Source organism: Pleurodeles waltl, chromosome 7, assembly GCF_031143425.1.
Source record: "Pleurodeles waltl isolate 20211129_DDA chromosome 7, aPleWal1.hap1.20221129, whole genome shotgun sequence".
In the NCBI taxonomy this organism is placed as follows: domain Eukaryota; kingdom Metazoa; phylum Chordata; class Amphibia; order Caudata; family Salamandridae; genus Pleurodeles; species Pleurodeles waltl.
The window spans coordinates 488892761-488909011 of record NC_090446.1 but is presented as its reverse complement, the minus strand read 5'-3'; positions in this window follow the sequence as shown (position 1 = coordinate 488909011).

Here is a 16251-nt window from a genome sequence, read left to right as displayed (position 1 = left end):
TTCAAATGGCTGGTCTGCATGGAGGTGCTCACAGGTGTGTGCTGCATCAGTTTCTCACAAGTCCTGTAGGTGAGATTTGAGTTCAAATAGCCAACAGTACCTTTCACATGGGAAGCAAACTACAGGTGAGAACAGGGCTTAGAGACTACAAGCCGGTGCATTATTTAACCTGACGACCATGCAGACAGATGTACAATGCCTATGGCATAGCATACTAGAGGGTGAAGCACACTGGATTAATATTGTTAGTCTGTGTGTGTGTGGAGAGGAGGGAATATCTGGGTACACATATTACCATTACAGGGACCTCTTAAGACGGATGGGGTGAGACCGGGAACATGGGTATGTCAGGACTTAGGACATGGGCTGACATGTACATGGAATGTCATGTGCACAATGCTTGTCATAGATGTGGCATTTGTGCTCTCTATGTTCTGATTATATGGAATTCTAGTCGCACATGGTCCTTGCAAAGATAGGTGATGTAACAGTTACTGCTGTCAAGGGTGTGGCCATACATTAATGTTACTGTTGCAATTGCACATCCCCTGCCTCATGTATGATGCATTTTGTTCCATCATTGACTGATGGTGTCTTAGTTGTGTGCCATATGCTGCAATGAATCATGTTGCCAACAAGTATGTGTGAAATAGGTGTGGTCCTCTGCTATTGCCCTTCAAAGGTGAAATGTACAGAATGTATGTCATTTACAGTGTGTGTGAATGTGACTGTTGAATAATGCACATAAAAATTGCTTTGGAAATTTCTGTGTCGTGATCGGTATATCAGCAATGCTCCAGGAGGCTCCACTCTTATTCTGATAGTTAGAGATAAAGAGGAGCAAACATGATTACCCAGACCATGATATGGTGATTAGTATAGGTGTTTATTTACATATGTTGATACAGTGGTGATGGTGAGTTGATTCAAAAGAAATTGTTGACAACATGATGGCGCCTACGCAATCCTGCAGCTATGTTTGGTTGGTCCCCCTTATGTTGATGGCAAGCATCCTCCTCTTCCTCCTCTTCAGGCATTTGTGGCTCTGGTTCTAATAGGGGAATGTTCCTTCGTACACAAATGTTGTGCAGGATGGCACAGGTTAAAATGATCTTGAAGACCATTTCTGGTGAGTATAGGAGGCTGCCACCAGTGATGTCGAGGCACCTGAATCTCGCCTATGGTGTGTGTCCTTCTATGTGCCTCATTGAATGCACGCTCTGCTGCAGTGTTTGGGTTGCCAAATGGTGTCATAATCCATGGCTGGATCCCATACCCCTGATCAGCTGAAAGTGAAAATGATTGAGATCATGTTGATGTAGCTTTCCCCATTAATATCACCTTGCATGGCAGTAGTTGTCTTGTGTTGTCTGTGACTCTTTTGTGTTATTGTGTTGATTCCTAGGCTTCTAGGATGTACCATCAGCACTGGGTTGTTTCCTTGGCTGAACGAGTGTTTGGCTGCTGACCGGTTGTCAGCAGTATATTTTGGGAGTAACAGTACAGTGTGTACTCCCTAGCATTGTGACTTGTGATACAGGTGTCCCTGTGTCTTAACTGTGGGTGAGATGATAGTTCCATACACAGAATCAATTTGACCGTGGTGGTAACACGTTTGCATCTATGTACCCTGGACATCCCATACCTTTACACATATGCAATGGATTAATTTAGACGGTGAGACGCTTACATTTTGCAAGGTGACAATTAGCCAAACTTCTCCATACGTTGTGAACATTGACGTCTTAAAATTTGACTGTACACTAATTTCACATGTGTGACAAGTTCACTGCAGACCTATTTCTCTGCCCTTGGCAAGTTGACTCAGGTTGTAATGTCTACCTAGACTGCTGCACATGGTCTAGTTCAGCTGGCTAACTTGGTTGTGAGGTTGTCGGTTTGAGTTTCAGAATGTCCGTATGGCAGTACATCTGTTGTGTGTGCGTTAATTTGTCACAATGCGTATGTGTAGGAATGTGCACCTTCCATATAGTAGCATCAAGATGTGTTCTTCGCACCGTCCACTTGCTTCTTGGTAGTGGGCAATGTGAGAGCAGGAGTGATGTGAGATATTGGAATTGCCTCAATGATTGCATGTGACCTTTATTGTAGTCATCATAATGCTATGTGAGTCACAGTGTTTGACCTGCAGCAAATTACATTCCATACCCCTTACACAGTACATATTGGCTGGAAGGGTGTTTGTTTGGGTGTTATTGATGTGTTATTGGAGTTTTATCTTCACAGATGTAATGCCAGTTGGCACCATGTGTTTGTCATTGTGTAATCTTGCATTTTCCCCTTGTGTCTGTGTAGTGGCATCAGTTGTTACTTGGAATGGTACTTTGTCCCTAGGTGTGTCTCCCATTGGGTGAGGATATGAAGCATGCCTAGCGGTGTGGCAACCTCAGTGTGTTCCCGTTCACATGTCGCTGTTGTGGTGTATGTGTTGTTTGTCCTAGAGGGTTGCTGTGCAGTGTGTATATAAGTAGGTTTCTGTACTTACCAACAAGTAGTCCATTGCCATATCGTCCATCCTGGAAGTGTTGATTGATGGTACAGTGACGGACGATGAATGAATGATGTACACTCCCAGGGTACTTTGCCACGATGTTGGTGATCAATCCCTGGTGATTCACAATGGCCTTCATATTGATAGAGTGTGTGTGCTTCCTGTTGCGGTATAGATGTTCAGTTGCAGCAGGTGGCACAAGGCGTACATGTGTGCAGTCAATGGCACCAAGGACGTGTGGAAATCCATTAATGAGGTAAAACCCCTGTTTGGGCTCCTGCTGCTTCTGCTGTGTGTTTGGAAAGTAGATGTGGCGGGGTGTGAGTGTGATGATGGCATCCATTACCTTGGGCAGGAAGGTGGAGAATGATGGCTGTGAGATCCCAGCAACCAGGGCGCCAGTGGTTTGAAAGGAGCCACTTGCCAACATGTGTAGGACAGCTAGCAGCTTGGTTTCTGGTGGGATGGTGTGGGGTGTCTACAAGCTGGGTGCCAACTGTGGCTCAATGTTGTGCAGCAGCTGCTGAATGGCTTGCCAGTTCATCCTGTACCTCTGGATGATGTAATGTTCCCTGAGGCCATGAAGGGTTGTCCTGGTGCAGAATATCCTCTCCTTCCTTCTGCATTGCCTTTGGGGTCCCTGCTGGTGTTGTGGAAGCTGCTGTTGTTGCTGTGCTCTGCGTCTGCATGCACGCTGGATGAGAAGCACCTCCATGTCTTCCTTTTGCTGCTCTGCTGTTGCTTCTGTGTGGTTTAATTAAATACAGGCGTGTTTTCCCCATTTGAAGGCCTGCCCTGACCCAGGTGTTATTTTTTTACGCAAATCGGGCTGTGCGTCATTTTCCGACTCCGCCTCCCGGCCGTGCAGAAATTTTGCACGGTAGCATAAATACTGCACACGGGTGTTTGTGTCATTTTTTGGACGGGAACGCCTACCTTGCATATCATTAATGCAAGATGGTTTCCCGCATCCAGAAAATGACTCACACAGCAGGATTTTGACGTCCGCGGGCTCGGGCGTCAAAGTTTAAACATGGGGCAAGGTTTGCGCCGAATGTGCGTCAACATTTTTCACGCACCTTCGGCGCAGATGGAGTATAAATATGCCCCTAAGATTCTCTAACTAAATGAACGCACAGTCCCAGTGCCAACCACCAAAAACATTGGCACGACACAGCGATGTCATGCTTTACCGCTGTGCAAAATTCCAAGAGAGAAAAACGCAAACAGATCAGGCTAACTGAATGTATTTAAAAAATATGAAAAAGCAAACTTATCCCAGCAGTTTGTCTGCGCTTGAGATTCACGAGCACTGACTTAGACAGGGTGAGCTTGAAGGGAACACTGTAGTAACATGTTATGTAGCTCTACGAAGCAGTTGGATGTGCGCGCGCTTTACCAATACAAGTTATGCAATAAAAATCTTTTTTCCTACCCATTACTAAGCTGCATTAATGTCTTTAAGCACCTGCCATGAACGAATACAGACGTCAATGTCGAACAATGTTTGTTCTGACTTCCGTTGGTGGCAAAACAAAAACTCAACAAATGAGGCTTAACTTCTGAGCAAGTTGTTCATTGGCACCCGGAAATGCCCAGGAAATAAATACCACAGAACCAGTTGGCCTTATAACAACAGGCTGCACCTCAGCGTAGCACGAAGTTGCCAGTGTGCTATGTGTTACATTTCTGTATTTACAGGGTGCTTATGTGTGACATCCCAGGTCTTTCTGTCTGTGTCTTTGAGTGACTTTGTCACAAGCAATAAAAAAAAAGTAAGTCAGTTAGTCTGTGCGGCAGAGGGTTGGACTGGGACAGCTTTAAAAGAAACAACTGACAAGAAGGAGCTGCAGCACTGGAGCATGGAGCTGTGCCCTTTGTTGGCAACTACTGCTATGCCATGTGCTACATCTGGACCATAAACCAAAGCTAGGTTTGAAAGGACATGGAAGAATAATGCCTGTCCGGCCTCCTAACTTGCACTTTCTTTAAAACGGAACAAAAGAAACCACAGATCCCTCTTTCCAAATTAAAAACAGTTAACTGGTTTCACACCAATATCGCGAAGCAATAGAATTGGAATTTGTTCTTTCAGAAAGAGGTCTATTCACTTTCATACGCATTTTTGTATTTGTTTATGGTCGAGCTGCAGTGCGTGGCATTACATGAACATACATTAACTCTCGTGGCGTTTTCCCCACCTGTCTGTGCAGCCTGACTTTGTCCAAGTGTAAGGCACTGCAATAGGAGACGCTGCTGGAAGCAGCTGTGGGTCTCTCAGATTGCACAGGACTACAGATGAATCAAGGAGCCCAGGAGAGGGGGCCCTGTAGCCACTATAGTATATCAGGAATGTTGGAGGAGACCATAACAATCCTGGTTAGTGACATCATCCACATCACCAGTCATGGCTGTGTCCCAGCAAATACCATCACCTTCATAACCTCTCTTCGTTCTGGGGCAGGTCATGCAGCCGGCATCAGCTTCCCAAACAAGTGTTCACTCACAGCATTTTACACATGGCATGCTTCTGGAGCACATGCAGAGGAGCATGGAGCATAGAATGCGTGCTGTTAAGGTGTTGATGCGGTAATGCGGAGACCAAGACGGAAATGTTGTAATCTAGCACTTGATAAGTGATACTTGGCAAAGCTGCCTCAGGAAGGCACGATCCCTTGTTCTACTCTCTTTTAAAACATTTCCGATTCTTATTAAATCGCAGCGGTGGTTGGTATCACTTCTTCGTAACGCGGACTTGATCCAAACGGTACTCATTTTATCTACTTTGGAGGGATGACACGTTGAGTAGGAGAATTTGACTTTGGAACCTGTAGCCGAGAGCTTGCATGCACGTCACCAGCAAACACTTCACTCACTGGGTTATGTTTGTAAGTTAAGCACATTCGTCTTCTACTAATTTTGGGAAACACAATATGTTCCTGGCTAATGTAGTGCCTCTTTGTCCCCCCTCCCTTGTTAAAGTTGCAGGTCTTTCTAATGTGTGTCATTTTTACTTACAAATGTATACATTAGAGGGGAGGGTGGCTGAATCAGCGCTTAGTTTGTTAAAAAAAACATAAGTGCCAGGGCTCTGGTCAGGAGACCACTGCATCTTGCACCACATATTGCCTCTGCCAGTGACAGTAATAACACTAACCATAACACTCTTACAAATGTGACAATTCAGACTATTTCAGGCCCCCAAAGCTATAAGAATGTCTTGGATGGCAGGTAATAGGCTTTTTTAACGATATTGAATTACTAATGAACTGTTGTTGTGGTCATCTCTAAATTAGCCAGACAATGCCACCTTGTGACAGACTGCACAAGCTCCAGTATCAACAATTAAGTTCCGGTGCCGAGCACCAAAAACCACTATCTCAGATTAAGCACTGGCTGAATTAAATGTACGCAAATGCCTCATATTGTTTATGAATCACACGAAGATGTATATATTGCTAAAAAAAAAAATCACCCGAGTGTCTGTGGAGTTTACTGTGAGTGTGCTCCGCTGTAAATCAGACATCAGACTATACTGACTGGCAACAGACAAAAGGCAGAGTCAGCACACTGCCTTGCATACAATCACACAATTAAGCCAAATTCATTGTGTTAAATGCAGTGCATGATAACACTTTAGCTGAAAGTCTTTAGTATTGTTGTATTGGAGTGCTACTGAAACCTGAAAAGAGCGTGGGCAGCATTGCCAGAAATCCCACATTTAACATGTTACCCTGTAGTGAAGAAGGACACACATCCTGAAACGTATGTCTAGAGATACACAGCACTGGCTGCATGTAGGAAAGTACCATCTTGCCTGGCATGTTACCCCCATTTTTCACTGTATATATGTTGTTTTAGTTGCATGTGTCACTGGGACCCTGTTCACCAGGGCCCCAGTGCTCATAGGTATGCCTGAATGTGTTACCTGTGTAGTGACTAACTGTCTCACTGAGGCTCTGCTAATCAGAACCTCAGTGGTTATGCTCTCTCATTTCTTTCCAAATTGTCACTAACAGGCTAGGGACTATTTTCACCAATTTACATTGGCTTACTGGAACACCCTTATAATTCCCTAGTATATGGTACTGAGGTACCCAGGGTATTGGGGTTCCAGGAGATCCCTATGGGCTGCAGCATTTCTTTTGCCACCCATAGGGAGCTCTGACAATTCTTACACAGGCCTGCCACTGCAGCCTGAGTGAAATAACGTCCACGTTATTTCACAGCCATTTTACACTGCTCTTAAGTAACTTATAAGTCACCTATATGTCTAACCTTTACCTGGTAAAGGTTAGGTGCAAAGTTACTTAGTGTGAGGGCACCCTGGCACTAGCCAAGGTGCCCCCACATTGTTCAGGGCAAATTCTCCTGACTTTGTGAGTGCGGGGACACCATTACACGCGCGCACTACATATAGGTCACTACCTATATGTAGCTTCACAATGGTAACTCCGAATATGGCCATGTAACATGTCTATGATCATGGAATTGCCCCCTCTATGCCATCCTGGCATAGTTGGCACAATCCCATGATCCCAGTGGTCTGTAGCACAGACCCTGGTACTGCCAAACTGCCCTTCCTGGGGTTTCACTGCAGCTGCTGCTGCTGCCAACCCCTCAGACAGGCATCTGCCCTCCTGGGATCCAGCCAGGCCTGGCCCAGGAAGGCAGAACAAAGGACTTCCTCTGAGAGAGGGTTTTACACCCTCTCCCTTTGGAAAATGGTGTGAAGGCAGGGGAGGAGTAGCCTCCCCCAGCCTCTGGAAATGCTTTCTTGGGCACAGATGTGCCCAATTCTGCAAAAGCCAGTCTACACCGGTTCAGGGGACCCCTTAGCCCTGCTCTGGCGCGAAACTGGACAAAGGAAAGGGGAGTGACCACTCCCCTGACCTGCACCTCCCCTGGGAGGTGTCCAGAGCTCCTCCAGTGTGCTCCAGACCTCTGCCATCTTGGAAACAGAGGTGCTGCTGGCACACTGGACTGCTCTGAGTGGCCAGTGCCACCAGGTGACGTCAGAGACTCCTTCTGATAGGCTCCTTCAGGTGTTGCTAGCCTATCCTCTCTCCTAGGTAGCCAAACCCTCTTTTCTGGCTATTTAGGGTCTCTGTCTCTGGGGAAACTTTAGATAACGAATGCAAGAGCTCAGCCGAGTTCCTCTGCATCTCTCTCTTCACCTTCTGCCAAGGAATCGACTGCTGACCGCGCTGGAAGCCTGCAAAACTGCAACATAGTAGCAAAGACGACTACTGCAACTCTGTAACGCTGATCCTGCCGCCTTCTCGACTGTTTTCCTGGTGGTGCATACTGTGGGGGTAGTCTGCCTCCTCTCTGCACTAGAAGCTCCGAAGAAATCTCCCGTGGGTCGACGGAATCTTCCCCCTGCAACCGCAGGCACCAAAAAGCTGCATTACCGGTCCCTTGGGTCTCCTCTCAGCACGACGAGCGAGGTCCCTCGAATCCAGCAACCCCGTCCAAGTGACCCCCACAGTCCAGTGACTCTTCAGTCCAAGTTTGGTGGAGGTAAGTCCTTGCCTCACCTCGCTAGACTGCATTGCTGGGAACCGCGACTTTTGCAGCTACTCCGGCCCCTGTGCACTTCAGGCGGAAATCCTTTGTGCACAGCCAAGCCTGGGTCCACAGCACTCTAACCTGCATTGTACGACTTTCTAAGTTGGTCTTCGGCGACGTGGGACTCCTTTGTGTAACTTCAGGTGAGCACCATTTCACGCATCCTTATAGTGCCTGTTTCTGGAACTTTTCTGGGTGCTACCTGCTGCTAAGAGGGCTCCTTGTCTTGCTCGACGTCCCCTCTACCTCCTGGTCCAATTTGCGACCTCCTGGTCCCTCCTGGGCCACAGCAGCGTCCAAAAATGCTAACCGCACGATTTGCAGCTAGCAAGGCTTGTTGGCATTCTTTCGGCAGGAAAACACTTCTGCACAACTCTCCACGGCGAGCGGGATCTGTCCACGAAAGGGGAAGTCTCTAGCCCTTTTCGTTCTTGCAGAAACCTCTGCTTCTTCTGTCCAGTAGAAGCTTCTTTGCATCCACAGCTGGCATTTCCTGGGCATATGCCCATCTCCGACTTGCTTGTGACTTTTGGACTTGGTCCCCTTGTTCCACAGGTACCCTAGATTGGAAATCCATCATTGTTGCATTGTTGGTTTGTGTTTTTCCTGCATTATTCCTCTAACACGACTTCTTTATCCTTAGGGGAACTTTAGTGCACTTTGCACTCACTTTTCAGGGTCTTGGGGAGGGTTATTTTTCTAACTCTCACTATTTTCTAATAGTCCCAGCGACCCTCTACAAGGTCACATAGGTTTGGGGTCCATTCGTGGTTCGCATTCCACTTTTGGAGTATATGGTTTGTTTTGTCCCTATCCCTATGTGTCCCCATTGCATCCTATTGTAACTATACATTGTTTGCACTGTTTTCTAAGACTATACTGCATATTTTTGCTATTGTGTATATATTTCTTGTGTATATTTCCTATCCTCTCACTGAGGGTACACTCTAAGATACTTTGGCATATTGTCATAAAAATAAAGTACCTTTATTTTTAGTATAACTGTGTATTGTGTTTTCTTATGATATTGTGCATATGACACTAAGTGGTACTGTAGTAGCTTCACACGTCTCCTAGTTCAGCCTAAGCTGCTCTGCTAAGCTACCATTATCTATCAGCCTAAGCTGCTAGACACCCTATACACTAATAAGGGATAACTGGGCCTGGTGCAAGGTGCAAGTACCCCTTGGTACTCACTACAAGCCAATAATGGTGAAACGTATCAAGCACTGCCTTTACCACAATGTGTTTGGGCAAATTGGGTGCTTGTATTCCAGGCATTATGCCCACCTTTTTTTCAACTGCCAAAAGATCCAGTTCCATGCCCCAGCACTTGATTTAATAACTTTGTCACATGACTAACTGGCTTAAAGTACTGCCTCATAAACTAAAGTTGAAACTCCACCACACCCACTAACCTGGTACGCCCTTGTGACTTTACAGGGGACATAACAGTGAACTATCATGGTTTTCCCTTGTCTGTGTATAATTCTTTCCAGTACACTAACTTGAATATCTTCAGTGCACACAAATAATATTTCCTTTTTGATTTACCTTCCAAATGTCTCACATACAGTTCCAAATTCCACCTCGTGTGGCTGTTTGATAGGTGCATTTTTACACATGTATTCCAATTTTTGAACTGCAGAATTCATATCTCCCCTTAAGTCCTATAGTGAAATATGAAAGAAAGAGGTTGATTGTAGAATCAAATCCATGTTTTGACATTTTCAGGTCTGGCCTACTAGACAGTCTCTTCACTATCTACTCTGAGACATATTGTCAGATAACAGTGGGCTTTGAACCGCCCATAGCTTACCATTAATTGACTTCATTGTTATTCTTACTTGCTTGATTTTTATTTGTTAGCATGTGTGGGCTTTACTTCCAGTTCTTTTGTTTGTATCTCCACAGGAGCATTGGCATAATACTTGACTTGTGTTTTTCCACTACTTGCTTTTCAAACACTACTTGCTTTTTTCTTTTTGGTTGCACACTCCACAAGAGTACATGTGTTTTCCAGCTCTCTTCTATGTGTACTTCCTTCACCACTGCACTCTGTGTTGCTCTCTGTCATCTGTGTGTTTCTTCACTACTTTCCTTTTACTTCTTGCAAAAGTCAAAATCCTACCACATCTGACCCTTCTACAAGATATTAAACTAAACATCACGAAAATTCCTGATGACTTCCCAACCACTTAACTGGTGTGACTATTCCAACTATCACACGCAGAGGGGATTCAAGAAGGTTTAGAGACTGGCAAGGGTTAACTCCCCTATTCAATAAATCTACCACTATAAAGAACCCCTTGGGTCTAAAGGGATTACTGTTATAATTGGAGAACTAACTAAAGTGAAATATCCCTTTAAAAGGACAATTTCCCTCACCCACCATTGGTGGCGTGCTTCATCATTGACAATCTCTCGTACTGTGATACCTAGACACGGTACAGGCTATTATCCCCTCTCAGAGAGGGAGGAGCTCAGGGGTGTGTTGTTATAGAAAATGGTATACTAAATACCACAATGATGAGCCCAGGGTGGTGGGGACAGCAGAGCAAAAAAGTTGGACTAAAAGTTAAAACTAGCTACAGGTTATGTGATTTCCTTTATTCATGCATCCCCGGGCTAGGATTAAAAACAAGGCACTGCAGAAGAAAAATAAACCTGCTGTTAGTGTCTATAAAGGTTGCCATGTTTCAGCCTATTAACTCTTCATAGATGTGTTGTGGTTTTCTTCAGGACTTAATCATAAGTGCTTCTGCTTAAAGTGCTTAACTAAAGGTATTGTGCATGCAACTGTATAAAGAAAAGGTTACATATACAAAATCAGTGATGCTGTGAATCATCAGAAAGCAGAGGATTCACTGGTCGTACCTGAAAGAGAATGCATACATAAGAATGAGGTTTGAAGCAAGCTAGGTCTAACATTTTAACAATTCTACTAGTTTTACATGCTAAAGCTATCAGTCCTGAGCAACGTTCAGAGCAATCCCGTTGTCCCTCAACCACATACTGTAGACTCAGTGTCTTGCAATAAAAGTATTAGTGGCGTAAAAAAGAGAAAAAAACTATTCATTACAATAGCATTATACTGTAGGGAGGCCTACCCTCTGATGTTGGGATATGTGCCTCAACTCACCCTGTCATGTGGCTCAAGGGACTCGCCGTCCTACATAGGGATCATGGGGAGCATGATAAAACAATGAGTCCTTAAATAGGCTTCAAAGGCTCTAAGCAGTTCAGAAGGGTAAGTTTAAAGTCAAGGTATGTTTATATCTGTTAAAGCAGTCCAAAATATTCATGGACGGTGTTTCCTAAAGAGGGCATGATAATATTTGGGATGTACTCATATCTTGTAGGTTCTCTAAGCATATAGTAAGACAATGTTATTGCCTGTCAGGATGCGCATAATGGTATTAGACAACCAATCGATGCATATCAAGACAATTGGGCTGTGCTGTAAACTGTTGTTCTTTTTAATTAGTTGAACTTACATGGTACTTTAGTAATGATAAGATGACCATGGCTTGTGTCACCCATAGGAGCTATGTTAAATGCAGTGGCAATCCAGTGCCAGGGTTATCTATAAGGGACCCACTCCTGTATGCAGGGAGCCAGCCATCCATTATGCCACAGAAGAGGAAGGACAGAGTACAGGTTAATCACTGTTGATTAAATATACGATCCAGTGCTGCTTAAAGTGGGATCTGGTGTGTGTACTTCCTCAGGTCGCACAATCCGTTCTATGGCAATCACATGACCGCATATGCCTAGGAAATGAGCTACATGGGCATTTATCCATGATTCATCAAATCCCATAGTTCGCTCAACCTGTAGTGGTGTGTGTGTGTGCGCGCACGTGGATGGTGGTAACCCTGTGCATCAGGGATGGAAGACCAAGGGATCTCATCATTCCACCTGTCTCTGTCACTATGCAGTCTAAGCACCCATAGACATTCTCTGAAGAATAAAACTGGGTGACATCATTGACAGATGGTGATATATTGGGTTTGTCAAGCACTGTCCATGTCAGCTCATCTGTGGGGTTCCCCTTCTAGATGAAATGACTTGTAAGTTTGGTCGCCTGTTTTCTGCACCTTATGGTGCTCTTGTGTTCCCTTATACGGAGCTTCACCTTACGCGTAGTCACTTCAACGTATTGGAGACCGCATGGGCAATTAGATCAAATATTATGGCCTCTTGCTTTTGCAGTTGGTGTGTTGCCTTTGTTCCCATGGCTTGTCTGTGCCAATAGGAATCTCAGTTGTGTGCATGGTTTGAGCACACACTCCGCAAGACCCATATGGGAAGTGTTCCTTTACCTTGGGGGCCTCCTGAGGGTATCCTGTCTTGAGTGCTCGAGGTCTTGTATGCACCAGCTATCCTTGAGATTGCTACTACATTTAAAGGCTTTGGATCAACCCTCCTCCTTTGTTGAGAGTCTGCTAGTGCTTACATAGCAATTTCCTGATCAGACCAGAGACAGTGCCGCATTTTTTCACACGTCAATCTTCTTCAGGGTTCCTTGAGTTGGGAAATATTTAGGAGAGTTTCCCAGTTATTATTCTGTACTCTCTTGGCTGCTCTCTGTACAAATGACTGTGGATAGCTCGTGTATTGGAATGAGACATTGTGAGCAATTGATTTCATGTGTAACTCCGTCTCCAATCCTCCTGCAGAGGGAAAGATGAGTCGATCCAGAAACAGGAGGGGCTCTTTGCTGAATTCACACATGAAATTCCATTCATTATTACCATACACGAGCTATCACCCTAAATTACTGAGAGACAATCTCCAGTTTGGGCAATTTATTGGTGTCTGGCGCAATTGCTCCAATGTCCAGAACTACAGACAGCATGTTGCAACCCTGTCAGGACACTTACTGAACAGGGAATATCTGTCTTCACTTGTACAGAGAGCAGCCAAGAGAGCACAGCATAATAACTTGAATGCTCTCCTGCACCACCTGCACTCTCTGAGGTGTCTAATTTTCAAAAATGTCTGGGTTTGGTAGGTTTCCATGGGTTGCGGCCAAGCATGGGACTAAATACCACAGCTACCCTCATCGCTGATAATTCCACATTGTGTTTTGAGACTTTTGTGTTACGGGCGCTGGGCCAAGCCAGACTCTACCCCATACTACCAAACATCTAAATCAAGAAATTCATCAATCTGATGTTCTTACTTACTTTGCGTTGTTATAATATTTCTATTGGAACAGACTTACAGAAGAACCGGGGAGGCAATGAGAAAGATAACATGCCGTGATCTAACTCCAGCTGTTCTGAAGAATACTTAAAATTTGTAAAGAACAAAGACTTCTCTCTCATCAAAACAAAGATCTCTTTTTATATAAGGTACCGTAATGCAGAGATGTTGCTTCATGTCAGACATAAGCCCATTGAATCCTTCTACAAAAGAGCTCTTGATCTCAAGCTCTAATTTTAAAGCGGCAGTTAATGCTAAGGTGTTACAAGAGGTCAAACGTCTTAAAATGTGACCTTCAGTTTTATCCAGGAAACCACAATCTGCTACATCTATTAACTCCACCCCATATAACATTGTGGAAGGGTTCTTGGCCTTATAAACAGCTAGAAAGTGGGAAAAGTGCCTCTTGCCAACTGCGTTATAGAGAGCACCTAACCCACTCGCTTGGGACAAGCCCTTACCCACATTGTTTGATATATGATCATAATCACTGAGGGAGCTAGGCATAATTTTCACAAAGAACGATAAGATTTAACTTGCTTTAACTTCTGGGAGCCTACCTGAAAGCATAATATTTGGGATTCTGAAGAGTTGATCTTCAAATAATGAAGGTCTGCATAATATTGGAGAGCCGCCAGATGATTATTTAAGCCTTTCGGAGTCAGTTCTAGAATTACAAGATCATCTGCATAAAGCAGGCATATCAAAGGGCGACTTCCGATGATAGGCGCAAAACCCAAACTCTTCGATAAAGCATAAGGAAAATCATGACTATAGATAAAAATAGCAGAGGCGGCAGTAAGCGCCCTGCTTTAAACCATTTTTTTATGAGGCTACATTGAAAGACCCCAATCACCACCCATCAGAACTGTACACCAAGTTGAGAAGTGCAGTGCTATAATTAAATGCAGCTGGAATGCCAAGTCCAGATAGCATCTTCCACAGAACAGACAGATCAACCTTATCAAAGACTGTGGAGACGTCTATAAAGGTGACATAAACTGAAGAGCTCCTGATCGTTGTATATTTTTCATTTATAAGCTGCAGAGCTGCAATATTATCTAACATACTATGACCTTTCCTAAAGCCAGTTTGTTCCAGGAGGGTAATCACATTGCTCACTATCCAAGTGTTAAGGTGATCTAATGGCTGTTAATGAAAATCTTACTGACTGCATCCAGCAGAGGATAACAATAACAATATTCAAACACAGGCTGAAGGATCATTGCTAGAAAGAGGCCTCTTGCTTGATTACTGAAATTGGGTCCTCATTGGGTCCTATTGCACCGGAGGATCACAGTGCTCTGCTTGGTAACTCAATCTCACCTACCGAACGGGGGGGGGGCGTAACTATCAAGTACCCTTTTCACAATCAGTCCATATATCTTCAATAGAAGATGTGGTTTCTGGGTTACCTTTTTTGGTTTTTGTAGTTTATAATGAGAGGTTTAAATGTTTTTAAAGCATACATTCTGGAGTTGAAAAACAATATTTTTTTTATAAGAAAAAAGAAATTGGTGCATTTAGAAAGCATGTTCTGTGCTTATGTGAATGAGGATATAGGGACAACAATGATGTATGCTGATTTTTGAAGTGTCAGAATATGAAGAATTGTGAGAAAATGGTATTTTAACAATTTTCCAGGATTTTTTACCATATAAACATGAATGTGCACATGACAAATAGAATGCTGGGTTAACTATTTAATGAAATATTAATGAATACAATTGACTTTCATAGGAGATAGAGTCTTAAAGAATCTTGATTTGGTAAATTCGTTTCATACAATATCTAAATTGTTTATATTTTAGTGTATTCTAATTAAAACTGAGGGCAGACAATAGTAGGAAATGTTTCAGAGTAAGGCTGCACAAAAGGGCATTTATTTAATTATTGATTTAACACACCCTGGCCCTTTTGGCACGTGACGGTAACTCTATCCACTTTTGTAGTTTATGGGGGAAACATCCTGAACAACTAGGTCCTAAACAACTACTTGCCTAAACCTATACTGCTAAACAACTAAAATGTCTCTACAACGAAGGACTGAACAACTACTACAACAACTACTATATATAAATTCTAAACAACTAATAAACTATAAAAAATAAAAACTTACCATAACATTCGTTGTTCAGGCAAAATCGTTGTTTAGACAGTAGTTGTTCAGTACTTCAGCTTATACCAGTCATTAGTAGCCCTGAGGCACTTAATTGCCTTCATTGGAGTTCCAGCATTCATGTGTTCTAATGTTATGTACATCACACTCCACGGGATATATCTATAGCCACATCCACCAAAGAAACCCATAGAGGCATCATTGGTTGGTTAGTCCAGAAATATGCCAGTGCCCGAAGCTCTGCTCAGAAGTCACAGGTCAGTGCAGTTAAACTTCCGCCTGCCGAATACCAAGGCCGATAGTTTTAAAATCACCTTGTGCCTCTTCAATTAACTACCAAACACTCCATGCCCTTTCTTTGAGTTCTTGCAGGCTCCATCTTTACGATCTGTTTATTTTCCCTCTGTTGCACTCAGCAAGTAATTTAATGCTGAAAAATAAGTGCCAGTAGCCCACAAAATAAGTGCTGGGAGCCCCCACCAGCAACCACTGGCTCAAATTAAGCACTGCCTAGTTTTCTCTTCTATTAGGTTTACAAATAGTTTAAGTATGAACACATTGCTTCTATATATGCATTCTCTTGAAAAGACTGTCTTGGTTGTTATTTTGCCTTGTTCTTTTTTGATTGATAATGCTGGTCCCATATCTCATGTCTTGTGGTCTCTCTTTGATGTACCCAACCCAGTTCACAAACCAATTCTGCCTAGTGCCAGCCCTTTCTTTGGACACCCACTTCCAAGGAATTGATGCTCAAGCACACATTATAATGGACACCCCTGCACCAACGTCATTTGTTTTGATGTGGCTTCTCATAGTTTTCTGATCCAAGCAGGAGCTC